The 12,092-nt window shown below is 42.2% G+C and overlaps 1 protein-coding gene across 10 annotated transcripts in view; it reads right to left on the bottom strand.

Moving 5' to 3' along the window:
• ADNP (activity dependent neuroprotector homeobox) overlaps window positions 1-12,092 on the bottom strand; it is a 92,865-nt gene that overhangs the window by 50,954 nt on the left and 29,819 nt on the right. For 3 of the 10 annotated variants that reach the window (XM_084854133.1, XM_084854139.1, XM_084854132.1), the window contains one exon: window positions 1-113. The exons of 5 other annotated variants lie outside the window; for them this stretch is intronic. The gene's annotated coding sequence lies outside the window, so the exon portion shown is untranslated. 2 more of the 10 variants (XM_084854136.1, XM_084854131.1) reach the window with 1 other exon arrangement.

The following is a 12,092-nucleotide window of genomic DNA, read 5'->3' on the forward strand; positions in this document are numbered from 1 at the left end:
CACTTTGTAGATGCTGAAGACAATGAGCTCCCAGAGCCTTTCTATTCCTGCAAGTTCCTCTTCTGCTACAGTTCTTGTATCTTATGACTTCTGGTAGGAAGTACCATTAATGCCTGCAGTGATGAATCAGAATGAAACGTTGGTCTGCCATCAAAAAAGACTGTGTACGACTTTCTGAGAGAACACTGTAAAAGGAGGATGTTACCAACAGCTAGTGGAAAATGCCTAGAAACAAGACCCATTTTACCCAAAGGTATACTGAAAATACCAAGTTGCTTTCATATTTCATGAGAGATCTGAGTAAGTTAAAAAAAATAGCCCAGAAAAAATGAGAAAAATTATTAAGTGCCTGTACCACCTAATGCCAAAAAACTTCAGTTTTGGGGAAGAGGTACACACACACAGAGTGAATAAGCACTCCCTGAAGACTAGTTCATTTTCCTAGGTAGTGCTACCATGCTACTTATCATGGACGTGATTTTTAAAAAGCTTTTGTTAATTTCATTGAATTTAGCAATTACTTTGCTGCTTCCCATACCAGATGATTGGATGGTAGATCTTCCATTTAAAGAATAAATTAGGTGCAGAAAGATCTACACATATAGGAAGTAAAGTGACAGAGCTGGAGAGAGGAAATCTGAAAAAGGAAGGGAAGAGAAAATGGGTCACATACATGAGAAATAGGCCAGGGGAGCAGAAGAGAGAAGGTGAAAAGCACAAACAGGTAGAAAGGAAGGAAAGGAAGGAACAACAACAGGAATGAAGGGATTGAGGTAAATTAAATGGTAAGGTGAGGGAAATGCACAAGAAAGGCATCAGACAAGGTAAATAAGCTGTCAGAATGAATGTGCCGCCTTAACATTCACCCTACCCTTGGCAACTGAACCACCTCTCTGCCTCAGCCCACTGCTCTCCCAGCTCACATTTGGGGGAGGGGCATGGTAAAGTAGCTTCTCCATCTAATGCCAGTCCAGAGGTTAGCCTGTGGAAAGCCCTCCCTGATTAGCCACATAGACAAGAGTTCCACCCTCCAAGTTGCCATTTCCCATTGCTAACTGTTACTTCCTGTAATTTACCTCCAGCTTGCAGCACAAGGCAGTATTAGACTGGCTCATGGGCCTGAGTTACACATTCTGGATATATATGAACTACAGAAAAGACTGTAGGAATGTTGAAGTGGGACCACTATTCCGGAGGCACATAAACTGCCATTTCAAGATCATCTATTTATGTTTGCTTGATCAAAGGTATTAAACAATCCAGTTGGACGAACTTCAGTTCCACCAAACTTGACTGAAAGCGGTCTATACCACCTTGTGCATAGGATGTCAGGTAGCAGTACTAAGGAAGACCTTTGGCTAAGCCCCTGGAAACCTGCTACCAGACAGAGTAGATGGATCAGTAGTCTGAGTCATTAAAAGGCAGGTTCCATGTGTTCAACACCTCTTTTATGAAAAGAATTGGCAATTTTTCCTCAAGCTATCAGTACTCAGCTGTGGCTCTGTGGCAGAGCACATATTTTGCATGCAGGAAGTCTCAGATTTAATTCCTAGCATCTCCACTTAAAGGATCTCAAATAGCAGTGCCAGGAAAACCCACTGGAGAACTGCTGCCAGTCAGAGCAGGCAATACAGGGTTAGATGAACCAATGATCTGACAGTACAAGGCAGCTTATATGTTCCTTGAATTTGTGCCTTGAATTTCTGTGCACTAACCACTGTAATTGGTATGTTTCAATTTAATTTACTTAAGCCTCCCTTTTTGGTGCTCAAAAGTTTCTGGTGTATCCATTTTCAACCCTAACCTCAGATAATAGGCAGCCATATCATTGCTTATTTCATACACACACACACAGAGACATGGTGGTATATTAAAGCACAGAATGCAAGAGTGTTCAAAACAAAAATATATAGTTTTGTTCATCTGAACTAAAAAAAATCAGATCAGCTCAACAAAGTAAGAAATGAGTCATGTAGGCGGCATTGTTTTAAACCTCTGCAGCTAATAGTTGTGAGAACTCTAGTTTCAATCAATTGGAATGAACCCTCCTTAGCCACTGACTCAGTTTCTTAGCTGTTATGGAACGTTTGATGGAATATTCCAACCACTCAGGAGTTTAAAAAACAGTTGGCACAAAAAGTTTAGGAACAGATGGGTCTGCTGGAGGTAGTTAGAGATTTACCATTAGGGATGGTATAGCGGCAACACCATATACTAGATGATTTCTCAGCAAGCCACCTTAAGTTTCCATTCAGCTCCTGCTTAAACTTTATTCTCTCAATAATCTGGTGCAATTTTCCCTGTCTTGAGAGGACAGCCAGCCAATTGTTTTGGAAAAGTTGAAGGAAAGCATGCAAATAAAAAAAAATTCTAGGTCCATTTGGTCCAGATCACGTGGCTGGGTTTGCAGAGAAGCATGAGTCTTTTGGCCTAAAAAGTACTTAAAAACCATGGACACTTAGGTGATGGCCAAGGAAAAATCTCTTACATCATCTTCAGTACTTCAGTGGGCAATGGCACAGGAGGTTGTGGTAAAAGTGTCAGGCAGTTCTGTGTATCAGTTGGTGCCGGGCAGGTTTGGGTGCCCAGTATTGAAGAGGAAACCAATAGGTTCGAAGACAGCATTGTCAGTACCGAAGGCAACTGGGTCGGTATCAAAGGTAACTGAGCTGATTTATGAGACTTTGGTTTCTTTTTCTGTTCTCTGAAAGCACAGAAGAAGCAGTGTGCTTGGTCTTAGGCTTCTTAATCCTGCTCAGGACAAGAGATTTGCCTTGTGTCAAAGGCAGCTGAGGGGGCGCTCCTGCACATCCCATGGAGGAGGATTAATGACAGAGAGCAGTGCCAGACACAGCTGGAATTAATGGGGTCAGAACTGAGGCAGTCGCCATCAGTCCCAATGAGGATGGACCTGAGATAGGTACCAGCAAAGGCACTAAAGTTGATAAAGCCATTCCCAGAGTAAGGGAGGCAATTGTGGGCTCCAGGTGAGAGTAGAGCTTGGAGGGTGTAGGCTGACAAGACTGTCCTAAACTCCAGACTTTGTGGCCTGAAGAGCTTGTTCCCAGAGTAAGGCTCTCAGGCAGGAAGACCAGTTTCATCTATCCTCTCTAGTAAAACCCAGGCAGTGTTGGCACACATCGACTAGATGCCCCTCTCCCAGAGAGGGAGAAAGCACATGTGTGAGAGTGAATGGGCATGTGAGGGAATGGACACTGAGAAGGTATAGCCAACACAAAAACTTAAGTTTTCATCGATCTCCACTTGTAGTGTTCATTCTTCTGTAGAACTCTTTCATTTACAAAAAGGAAAAAATAAAGTTGAGCAGCTTGTCCAAGGTCAAAAGATATTTAGATTCACATCGTGGTAGTATGGGCCCGATCACTTGTAAAGTGCATATACGGCTGCGGAAGAGTTCTAGTGATGGTATCAGTTAACCACTGACCAATTCCTAATGTTGACACATTTTTACCAAACCAGACAACTCTCAAAACACTTGGGAATCAATGTTTTTACAATGTTCTGCTATGTTCTCAGTTTTTGTTATTGTGTGTAATTTATTATGTACATCACTTAGGCTGTAATCCTAAACACATACTATAGAGTAGGGGTGGGAAACACGAAGCCTGTGGGTCGCAGCCCCTGCCACCTTCTGCTCCCCAATTTTTAAATAACATTTTTAAAAACACACAAAAAAGGCATCCATAGGGCTATGGAGCACCAAAAGGGCCTAATTTATCTTATCTGCAAGCTAAATTTGGCCCTTTTGGAGCTCTGTAACCACTATGGAGGTGAAAGGGCCAATTTTATCTTGGAAACAAGCAACATTTTACCACTGCAGTGTTCTGTAGCACTATGGAGCAGCTTGCTGCCAAATATCAGTTGCAAACTGGCATTTATTTTTTGCTTTCCCCTGGATAACCCCCAATTGGAGTGGGAGTGGCTGCAGTCCCTAGCGATCCCATTGCCCTCAACAATGGAGAGAACTGGAGGTCTTTCTGCTCCAGTGCAGGATTTGAGGGCTTGCATCTGATGTTGGGCTGGACATACAGAATAAGGATGCTACTGGTGTACTGCTCACCACGCTGCCTGGTAGCCCCCCTATCTGAGATGGTGTCAGGGGTGGTGTTGGAGAATCAAGGACAGCTGACCTTGTGTACTTCTACATCCATGTTGGGGCTACCTTGTCAGCACTAGCTTGGGACTTCATGGCCACCATGACAATGGGGCTGTCTCAATATGGCATTTGCCCAACATATAATACAGGGCATACCCTTGATTTAGTCTTTGCACTGGGGTGTGAATGACGTGGTCTAAAATGGGGGGGGGTCACCCCATTCTCATAGTCAGAACACTTCCTGGCAAATGTTTGGACTGATAGCCGACTTGCCTTGCGATGGTCCCAGAGACCTATGGAATTTGAATGCGGGGGGGGGGGGGGTTTCCAGGTGACAGGGCTAGTCTCATTATGGAATAATGAGATGAAGCAGGCTACAAATACCCTCAATGAGCAAAGGGCTGGATGCACCTGATCTCAGAAGCTAAGCAGGGTCAGCCCTACTTAGTATTTGGATAGGAGACTACCTGGGAATCAGTCTTCCTGCATTGACCAGGGGGTTGGACTTGATGGTCTTGTAGGCGCCTTCCAACCAGATGATTCTATGACAGTCATTAGAGAGCCTCCTGGTTCTCAGTGCACCTATGGGCCTTAAAGAGGCAGGTCAGATGACAGAAAACTCTCTGTGAAGACTACTGAACACGGGCTAGAATATCATGTGGCGGTGAGGTTTCTTCACTGCTTCCACTCCATGTTTGAGTAGCTGGCTAGCAGAGTTGTTCCATGTGATTTGGGGTCTTTTTACATCTACAACAGTAATTTTTCATTTCAATAATTTATTTCATTTCTATATCGCCCAATAGCCAAAGCTCTCTGGGCAGTTCACAAACATTACAGAACAAAATACTGAAAACATACAAAATGTAAAAACACAAAACAGCAAAAAAAACAATTACAAAGGGATACCAGACCTGACAAACAACTGACATTAAAATCCCATCATATGCCATCAAAGCCTAGGAATAGAAGACACTCTTAACCTGGTACTAAAAAGATGGCAACATTGGTGCCAGTGGAACTCAGTGGGGAGAGCTTTCCGGGGGGGGGGGGGCAGCACTACCACTGAGAAGGACCTCTGTAAATGGAGTGTTGGAGCCCATGGGCACTTGTAGTGCCATATTTGCAAGGCATATTGGGAATAATATTGCTCATCTTTTTCAGCTTTTGAGCCCCGATGATATGGACAAGATGCTTGAAACAGTGGATCCAACTACTTGCCTTTTCAACCCTTGCACTTCATGGCTAATCTGAACTAGGTGGAAGAGACAGCAGTACAACCACTTCTCAAGAAATCCACACTGGAACCAGATATTTGTAATGACTACTGCCTGGACATTAATATCCCCTTCTTAGGGAAGGTGCTCAGGAGTGTGCTGGCTGCACAGCTTGACACTCTTGGAAGAAACAGAGTATCTAGACCCTTTCTAGTCTGTTTTTGGGACTGAATCAGCCCTGCTTACCCTGACATATAACCTTTATTGGGGGAGTCCAACCCTGGTGATGCTCGTTGAACTCTCAGTGGCTTTTGATATCATTGACCAAGCTGACCATGGTATCATTCTGGACTGGATCTGCATGTTGGGACTCAGGGGCAGTGGTTCTGCTCCTATGTGCAAAGTCATGTCCAGAGTATAGCAGTGAATGACCCATACCCTAGGGCACAATGCAGTTAAGTTGTGGGGTCCCGCATGGTTCTGTTCTGTCTCCGATGCTATTCAACATTTACACAAAATCCTTGGAGGCAGTCATTAGGAGATTTAGGGTGAAGTGTCATTAGTATGCTGATGACACCCAGCTCTGTTTCTCTGTGACATCTGAATTGGGCCAAGCTGTGCGTGTTCTGAACCAGTGTCTGGATGCAGTGATAGATTGGAAGAGGATGAACAAACTGAGCCAAAATCCCAACTAGACAGTTCCTGGGTATAGGAATTGGGATATTTGCCTGTCCTAGACAGGACTGCACTCCATGAGAAAGAGCAGGTTTGTACTTTGGGGCTCAGGATGTTGAGTGACATGTCTGGCCACACACATATTATTTTGGTGTTGAGGCAACCGCACTGTCTGCCTATTAGCTGGCGAGCCAAGTTCAATGTCTTGCTGCTGGCATTTAAATCCCTGAACAACTTGGAACTAGGTGACCTTCCCATATACATATCCACCATACAATTGCTAAGATCAGCAGAGGAGGCCTTGCTGGTGGTAGCACAACTTGCAGATTGACATCTGGCAGCAACCTGAAAATAGACTTACTCCATAGTGAGACTCACCTTGTGGAATGCCCTCCCACCTGGTATTCAGGAGGCACCAATGCTGGCATGCTTTATTCGCCTGTTCAAGACCTATATCTTCACCTAGGCATTTCCTGACTGTGTTCTCCAGTTTGTTAATAGTTTCCTGATTTTAAATGTTTTAACTGATAAGGATGTTTGGTATTTTAATATTGTATTATAAAATGCTATGAGGCATCCTCTGAGATATAGTAAGTGGCCTATATACATCATCGTTATCTAAATACTCAGAATAACAATAATTACAATCTGGAAAGAACCAAAATAGCCATCTAGTTTCAATCTCCTGCTGCAAAGAAAGACCACCCACTCAATAAATCAACTTATACAAACATACCACAGAATATTTCCTGAGGAACAAATGGCTCCAAATTTTATTTGAATATTTATAATCCTTTATTCAACTCAAAGTAAGTACTCAAAGTACAACATTTATTGAAGATAGACACACCCTAGAAAATATATACATCGAATCAGCAGCATTATATTAATAGCAGGGAAAGTAATACAAGCCAAACTAAACTGTACCAAACTTGAGAGACTAAGGGCGCAATCCTATGCATGTTTAGACAGAGAAAAAGCCTACAACTCCCAGCATTCCCCACTCAGCATGGCTGGCTGGGGAATGCTAGGAGTTGTAGGCCTTTTCTCTGTCTAAACATGCATAGGATTGCGCCCTAAAAGCCTTTTAAACAAACCTTCATAGCTCATCTAAATGGACCAAATCCTCTAATTTGTTTATTTATTTACTGTAATCCCATACCACCTTTCTGGGAATAACCAAGGAGATTTACAAGATGTACACATCCAACAAACATCAAGTGGAAATGAGTTCTATAAATTCAAAGTGGCAACAGATAATTCTCTATTGATTGTCCTCAAGGATCTAGTTTCTGAAAAATACAGCACCTCCAGCAGAGATTTATTACTGGATCTCAGTGATTTAGGAAGCACATAGGTGACCCAAATAAAGGAGTCAAGCCTCAAGGTGTGTAGGTTTGGCAGAGAGTACCCTAACCTAACAGCCTGAACAGCCTGAACTGGGATTTACCAAAACTATCATCACCTGGACTGGAGTAACTGGGAAACTAGCTGATCTCAGATGCATCCTCTTTTGTCTATCCTGAATCTTCCAACAATTTCAGTGGGTGATATCATGAGATCAGGTGGGGTGAGAGTTCATCTCAATCTACTTTCTCCACCCTAATTCCCTCTGAATTTCTCTACATCATGAAACTGACAGAAGTTCTAAATGCAAGCATGTTAACCAAGGGAATGTAGGTATGTACAGTCGGAGGGGGGAAAAGACTCGAGTGAAGTGACACAGAGAACAAGTGCTAGAAACGCCTTCCCCAACCTTGTAGTCCAAAACATCTGAGGGGTACAATTCCCATCCCCAGATAGCCTGGTCTATGGTCAGTGATAGTTCTAATCCAAAACATCTGGCATCAGTTTGGGGAAGGCTGTGCTATGCAGCTCAAAGCTAATATTATTAATTGAACTATATTTTCTTGAGGGAAAGACTGTCTACAGTTCCTGCTGGCAGACAACTGCTAGAGACTGTGGGTGTCAGAATATGAAATACTGAATTGCAGATGCTGCTGGCTGGTTAAGAACAGTTTATCACAGCAAGTACTTTCCTTACACTATTTCCTGTGTTTATCTGAAAACAAATGTTATAATAATCATCCATGGAAAAGCAACATAAAAAGCCATTCCATTCACTCTGTTTTTAAAAGGCAAAGAGAAATTAAGGTAAAAATCTTTAAGACCAAAGTCACCCAGCATCTTGATCCATTTCAAGTAACTAGTGAATAAGTTAAAACAGTTTACACAGTGATTGGTATCATTCAAACGGTGAGTCCATAAACACCTGAACAACGTAACTATGTAGGGGAATAAATAAGAATGCTATAATGCTCTAAGTCTAAATATAGTAAAATCACAGAATTATAGAATGGTATCAGACATTTTCAATGAAAGGAAAGCACCAAATGCTATAAATTAAGTCATCTTTTGCTTCAATATTTAGAGCAGTTTGTTTGTTGTTGTTAAACACTAACAAATGGATTATAGCATGAACTTCCACTTCATCAGAGGTATAAAGTGTTATCTTCAGTTGGCAGGTATACATACATGAGTGGAGAGAAAGTATAAACAGTGAGGTCAGATGTAAATACAATAAGAATACAGTCTGTGACAATTATGTTAAAGCATAAAATGCATGCAGATAAGCACAGTGACCATTCACAATAGCATAATTAATGATAATATACATCCTAGCATTGCTATGTTAATATTCAGACATCAGTAGGAAAACAACTCAACTTCCTAGGACACTCTGTTGCTGAGCTCAAAATTGCCATTCGTGTGAACAAAGAAACCTCAATGACTCCAGCGTGACACTGCTGAATTAATACTTATCAAGAAGTTCAGTTTCTATCACCTCTCACCTGAACCATGGTAATAGTTTCCTATCCCACTAAAGGTATTAATTAGCTATTCTAGGGCATTTGTATTATCTGTTGTGAGTGGTCACAATGTTTATTTTGCATTTACATAATTGTCAGATTGTATGTTTTGCATTACATTTCCATCTGACCTCATTGTTTACTACACTCCTGCCAATGGAGGTGAACACACCTCATGCATCTGATGAAGTGGATTCTAGTCCTGAAAGCTAATGCTTCTTTAATAATTGTGTTTGTCTTTAAGGTGCCACAAGACTGTTTTTGCCACAACAGACAAAAGCCCCAAACAGACAATCTACTCTCCAAGTGTTATTCTCCATCACGGATTTGTTGGATCATCTGTATTAAGAGAAGCATGGTGAGATTTTTTTCCCCTCCCACAGATTCTAATCTAAGACTGGGGGTCTTATCAAGTGGTAAAACTTCCCCACATTAACCACTTGATGAGTTGGTTTGCCTCAGTGATATGTGAAGAGTGACATCATGTGGTGTGGGGAAAAATACTCCACTGAGCTATAAATTCTCATGGCTAAAGTTCTCTTTTAAGGAGCAGCTCATCTTTCCCTACTTTTTCTGCATGCTTTTCTATTCCAGGTCTTTATATATTTTGAAATATTTAAATATCTGAAGTACTTTTAAAATTTACTCATGTTTGAGAAGTTTTTTCTAAGCAAGGAATTAGGATCATCTCTCTGAAGTTAGGATTCTGTGTGTGTTGCATGGTGAGAAAGTTTGGTGGAGTGTGCATTTGTGATTTATCAATGTTTAATCTGAGCTTTATTTTAGGATTTTCACCTTAATGTTTGCTCTCAACATAATTTGCACCAGTGCACACCACCAATATTTTCAATCAGTCATTATAATAAGAATTATTTCCTGGGTTGCTGTTTTGCTACATTCGTTTGAAAAGATTAGTTAAAATTATTAATGTTATTTTTACTCCCTTGTGTTTGTGGAAAGGGACTGCAGTAGCAAAAGATATCTGATCGCTAAGAGCAGCTACTGCATTTAAAGTAAGTCCTGGTGGTAAGAAAGAATAGGTTGCCAACTGGTAAGCCATGTCGTCATATGGGTGAAAGCATTCGATTGAGAGAGATAAAATCAAAGCAATAAAGTTTAGAGACAGCCACATTTAAATCATATATTTAAAAAATATATATTACATTTCTCTTAAAGAACAAGTTGGTTAATACTAAATAATCTGAATAATAAAGCATGTTACCCCAAGGAGATAGGATAATGACCTTATATGGGAATATTTTAAAGACACTGTCTGTATAGGTGAAAGAGATAAGCATGCAGAATGTATACAGTGAGACAAACAGGTGTAAGGCTTGGTTGAAGAATACTCTAGATGTAAGTGAGCATGGTTAAGTGATCAGATTTGCACCACTGTTTAGGAAATACATGAAGTATCAATAGGAAATCTGATTTAAATCAATCCACCCTCCTGAAAATACATTTTGTTGTTCAGTCGTTCAGTCGTGTCTGACTCTTCGTGACCCCATGGACCATAGCACGCCAGGCCTTCCTGTCCCCCGCTCTCTCCCGGAGTGTGCTCAAGTTCATATTCATTGCATCCGTGATGCTATCTAGCTATCTCATCCTCTGCCGTCCCCTTCTCCTTTTGCCTTCAGTCTTTCCCAGCATCAGGGTCTTTTCCAGAGAGTTTTCTCTTCTCATTAGGTGGCCAAAATATTTCAGCTTCAGTATCTGTCCTTCCAATGAGCACTCAGGGTTGATTTCCTTTAGGATTGACTGATTTGACCTCCTTGCAGTCCAGGGGACTCGTAAGAGTCTTCTCCAGCACCACAGTTCGAAAGCATCAATTCTTCGGCGCTCAGCCTTCCTTATAGTCCAGCTCTCACAGCCATACATTACTACTGGGAAAACCATAGCTTTGATTAGACGGACCTTTGTCGGCAAGGTGATGTCTCTGCTTCTTACTATGCTGTCTAGGTTTGCCATAGCTTTCCTCCCAAGGAGCAAGCGTCTTTTAATTTCATGGCTACAGTCACCGTCTGCGGTGATCTTGGAGCCCAAGAAAGCAAAATCTGTCACTGCTTCCATTTCTTCCCCTTCTATATGCCAGGAAGTGATGGGGCCAGATGCTATGATCTTCATTTTTTTAATGTTGAGTTTCAAACCAGCTTTTGCACTCTCCTCTTTCACCCTCAACAAGAGGCTCTTGAGATCCTCTTCGCTTTCTGCCATTAGGGTGGTATCGTCTGCATATCGGAGGTTGTTGATAATTCTCCCGGCAATCTTAATTCCGACCTGTGCTTCATCCAACCCGGCGTTTCTCATGATGTACTCTGCATATAAGTTAAATATGCAGGGTGACAATATGGAGCCTTGTCGTACTCCTTTCCCAATTTGGAACCACTCGGTTGTTCCATGTCTGGTTCTTACTGTTGCTTCTTGACCCTCGTACAGGTTTCTCAGGAGACAGGTAAGGTGGTCTGGTACTCCCATCACTTTAAGAATTTGCCACAGTTTGTTGTGATCCACACAATCAAAGGCTTTAGCGTAGTCAATGAAGCAGAAATAGACTTTTTTTGGAATTCTCTTGCTTTCTCCATGATCCAGCGAACGTTGGCGATTTGATCTCTCGTTCCTCTGCCTCTTCGAAACCCAGCTTGTACTTCCGGTAGTTCTCGGTTCGCATACTGCTGAAGCCTAGCTTGTAGGATTTTGAGCATCACCTTGCTGGCATGTGAAATGAGCGCAATTGTGCGGTAGTTTGAACACTCTTTGGCGTTGCCCTTCTTTGGAATTGGAACGTAAACTGACCTTTTCCAGTCTTGTGGCCATTGCTGAGTGTTCCAAATTTGTTGGCATATTGAATGCAGCACTTATGTAAAACGAAAAACCACACACATGGGTAATCTTAACCCAAATAGATAGCTTCAGAGCAGGAGCAGGCAACTGGGGGCCAGACTGCTCCATGACCAAGCTGGCAGGCCAGATGATGTCAAGGGGTGGAGTCCTGCTCTGAATCATCTCCCTCTTCTATGACCTCACCCAGCCACCCTTTCCCCCATGCAGGGAAAGGTATAGCGCTCTGTGCCTCTCTCTGCATGAAGAAATGGACTTAGCTAGTGTTTTCAGTGCATCTGGCTCCAGCAAGCACCGGCCAAGTCGGGCATCTTCCCTCGCTGCTTGTGGCCCAACTGGAGCTTTACCTTCATGCTGCTTGCCCTAGATAAGATAGGT

The sequence above is a fragment of the Heloderma suspectum genome, chromosome 4, assembly GCF_057233095.1.
Source record: "Heloderma suspectum isolate Gila_16-S chromosome 4, 16-S_ref, whole genome shotgun sequence".
In the NCBI taxonomy this organism is placed as follows: Eukaryota; Metazoa; Chordata; class Lepidosauria; order Squamata; family Helodermatidae; genus Heloderma; species Heloderma suspectum.